This window comes from Nicotiana sylvestris, chromosome 12, assembly GCF_000393655.2.
Source record: "Nicotiana sylvestris chromosome 12, ASM39365v2, whole genome shotgun sequence".
NCBI classification, from domain to species: Eukaryota; Viridiplantae; Streptophyta; class Magnoliopsida; order Solanales; family Solanaceae; genus Nicotiana; species Nicotiana sylvestris.
The window spans coordinates 165,376,215-165,380,396 of NC_091068.1; the positions used below are offsets into that span (position 1 = coordinate 165,376,215).

Here is a 4,182-nt window from a genome sequence, read left to right on the forward strand (position 1 = left end):
AATTACTCTAAGTGCCCTAATACACCATAATCCTTTAGGTGACGACTCTTCAAATACCTAAATTCCCAAAAGGAAACGAGTTATTCTCTCATGAATGTCGAAACTCGGGCTCCCGTGAGGGAAAAAGGGGGAGCGACACCACACCCCTCACCAGTCACACGACCACCTTCTGACAACCAGCCCCAAACCAACCGCAAACCACCTCAAGATCAACGGCAAACAAGGATGAGAATCAGGAACGTTTTTAAATCCCTAGTTTCTTTTCTTTCCCTTTGATTCCTTTCTCTCATTTACCTCTCTCTTTTCTTCCTTTGTTTGGATGGCCGGCCAAACAATCATCGTTTCCGGGTTGAACCAGGTGGCCATTCTTCAGTCCACAATTAGCGGCGGAGCTTCTCCTACAGCGGCGGCGGCGGCGGAAAACGTCACCAGAAAAGTCATCCCTCTTTCAAGAGATGCCTTACAAGATTTCATGTTATCAATCATAACCCAAAAATTACAAGATGAGAAACAACCTTTTTACGTGTTAGATTTGGGTGAGGTTGTTTCTCTTATGGACCAATGGAAATCTGCTCTCCCAAATATCCATCCATTTTACGCTGTTAAATGTAACCCTGAACGGTCGTTCCTTTCAATTTTATCTGTTATGGGCTCAAATTTTGATTGTGCTAGCCGAGCTGAAATTGAGTATGTTTTATCTCTTGGCATTTCACCTGACCGTATTGTTTTCTTAAATCTATGCAAACCGGAATCCGATATTATTTTTGCAGCAAAAGTTGGGGTGAATCTTACAACATATGATTCAGAAGACGAGGTTTACAAGATCTGAAAGCAACAACAACAACAACAACAACCTAGTATAATCCCACACGTGGGGTCTGGGGAGGGTAATATGTACGCAGACCTTACCCCTACCCCGAAGGGTAGAGAGGCTGTTTCCAGGAGACCCTCGGCTCAAAAAACAACAGAATCCGATATATTAGTACCACAAAAATGCATAATAAAATAACAGCGATACAATATATATGAAATACAGAATACGAAATACGATAAAAATGGCTGGTATAGTAAAACTAACAGGTAAAGCCCTGCATTAATAGACGACCAATGACCTTCTTAGTCTAACTCCTAACTGGCTAGTCTCACTCTATTGTGCTGTAGAAATATTCACAACTCTCCCCTAACCTACAACCTTAATACTCGACCTCCATAATTCCCTGTCAAGGGCCATGTCCTCAGTAATCCTAAGTCGCGCCATGTCCTGTCTGATCACCTCTCCCCAATACTTCTTAGGTCGTCCTCTACCTCTCCGCATGCCCACTACAGCCAGTCGCTCACACCTCCTCACCGGTGCATCAGTGCTCCTCCTCTGAATATGCCCGAACCATCTGAGTCTTGCTTCCCGCATCTTGTCCTCTATGGGGGCCACGCCCACCTTCTCTCGAATATCTTCATTCCTAATCTTATCCATTCCTTGTATGCCCGCACATCCACCTCAACATCCTCATCTCTGCTACTTTCATCTTCTGGATGTGTGAGTTCTTTACCGGCCAACATTCAGTTCCATATAACATGGCAGGCCTAACCACTGCTCTATAAAACTTACCTTTTAGTAACGGTGGCACTTTCTTGTCACACAAGACTCCCGACGCTAACCTCCACTTCATCCACCCCACCCCTATACGGTGTGTGACATCCTCGTCAATCTCCCCGATCCCCTGAATAACCGATCCAAGGTACTTGAAACTACCCCTCTTGGGAATGACTTGAGAGTCAAGCCTCACTTCAACTCCCGCTTCCGTCGGCTCAACTCCAAATTTGCACTCGAGGTATTCCGTCTTCGTCCTGCTCAACTTGAAACCTTTAGACTCAAGAGCATGTCTCCAAATCTCTAGCCTCTCGTTGACGCCGCCTCGTGTCTCGTCAATTAGAATAATGTCATCAGCAAATAGCATGCACCATGGCACCTCCCCTTGAATATGATGAGTCAGTGCATCCATCACCAGGGCAAATAGGAATGGGCTGAGCGCAGACCCTTGGTGCAACCCCGTAATAACTGGAAAGTGTTCAGAGTCGCCTCCTACTGTCCTAACCCGAGTCTTAGCTCCATCATACATGTCTTTAATCACCCTAATATAGTTACTCGGGACCCCTTTATCCTCTAAGCAGCTCCATAAGACCTTCCTAGGAACCTTATCGTACGCTTTCTCCAGATCAATAAACACCATGTGAAGATCCTTCTTCCTATCCCTGTACTGTTCCACCATCCTCCTAATAAGGTGGATAGCTTCTGTGGTAGATCGCCCTGGCATGAACCCGAACTGGTTGTCTGAAATAGACACCGTCCTTCGCACTCTTATTTCTACCACTCTCTCCCAAACTTTCATGGTATGACTTAGTAATTTGATGCCCCTATAGTTGTTACAGCTCTGTACATCACCTTTGTTCTTATACAATGGGACCATTGTACTCCACCTCCACTCTTCCGGCATCCTATTAGTCTTGAATATAACACTAAACAATGCAGTAAGCCATTCTAAGCCTGCTCTACCCACACACCTCCACAGTTCAATCGGGATTTCGTCTGGCCTGGTAGCTCTGCCCCTTCTCATCTTACGCATTGCCTCCATGACTTCATCGATCTCAATGTCCCTACAATTACTTAATTCATGGTGACTGTCGGCATTCCTCGATTCCCCAGGTCTAATATCTTGATCTCCTTCTTCACTTAGAAGTTTATGAAAGTAGGTCTGCCACCTCCTCTTAATCTGGTCATCTCCCATCAAAACTTTGCCGTCGTCATCTTTTATGCACGTCACCTGGTCTAGATCTCGAGTTATCCTCTCTCTCGCCTTAGCGAGTCGGAATAACTTCTTCTCCCCGCCTTTGTTCCTTAGTTCCTCATACAGACGAGCAAAAGCTGTCGTCTTAGCCTCCGTCACTGCCATCTTTGCCTCCTTCCTAGCTACCTTATACCTTTGACTGTTCTCTCTCTTCTCCTCCTCGTCAGTGCTCCCTACTAACCGCAGGTAAGCCGCCTTCTTCGCTTTCACTTTACCTTGGACAACTGCATTCCACCACCAATATCCTCTGTGACCACCATTGCGGCCCGTAGATATCCCTAACACCTCTCTCGCCGCCTTTCTTATACAATCCGTCGTCGTCTACCACATTGTGTTTGCGTCCCCACCACTTCTCCAAGCTCCCATTGCCGATAACCTTCCTTCCAACTCCTTGGCTTTATCCTTAGTCAAGGCGCCCCACCTAATCCTAGGGCGTCCTTACAAGATCTGAAAGCATCACCCGAAATTTGAACTCTTGCTCCGAATCAAGCCCATGCTCAATGGCAACGCGAGATGCCCAATGGGCCCGAAATACGGCGCGCTTCCAGAAAAAGTCGACCCGCTGCTCAGGGCAGCTCAAGCCGCCCGTCTCACCGTATCCGGCATCTCATTCCACATCGGTAGCGGAGATGCCGATTCAAACGCTTATCTCGGCGCCATAGCCGCGGCTAAGGGAGTGTTTGAAACAGCTGCTAAACTCGGATGTCGAAAATGACTGTTCTAGACGTCGGCGACGGGTTTACATCCGGCCACCAGTTCACAACCGCCGCCGTCGCCGTTAAATCAGCTTTAAAACAACACTTCGATGACGAACCGGAGTTGAAAATCATAGCTGAACCGGGTCGGTTTTTTGCTGAGACGGCGTTTACTTCGGCAACGACGATTATAGGGAAAAGAGTGAGGGGTGAATTGAGGAGTATTGGATTAACGACGGGCTGTACGGTTCGATGAACTGTGTACTTTACGACCATGCGACGGTGAATGCAACTCCGTTAGCTGTTCTGTCGAATCGTAGTAGTGTCACCTGCGGCGGGTCGAAAACGTTCCCGATGACTGTGTTTGGGCTAACTTATGATGCTCTTGATACTGTTTTAAGGGATTACCAGTTACCGGGCCGCTTTATGTAACGACAGATTTGGTGTGGTCGCGTCGTTACCTTGTCTTTTTCTCTCAATCTCACCCTTTATTATTAAATTATTTTATTTTATCATTTACCCTACCTTTTTATATAGTAATTTTATCTTGTATTATATTTTTTCTTTATAGTATTGCAAGTTTATTCTTCATATTGTTAGTGCGTGATATCATGAAACGATGACAAACAACACAATCTATCTTA

At 46.1% G+C, this 4,182-nt stretch overlaps 1 pseudogene; it reads left to right on the forward strand.

Annotated features, from left to right (window-relative positions):
* Positions 1-247: 247 nt before the first annotated feature.
* On the forward strand, positions 248-3,970 carry LOC104236238 (ornithine decarboxylase 1B, chloroplastic-like; annotated as a pseudogene).
* Positions 3,971-4,182: the final 212 nt, after the last annotated feature.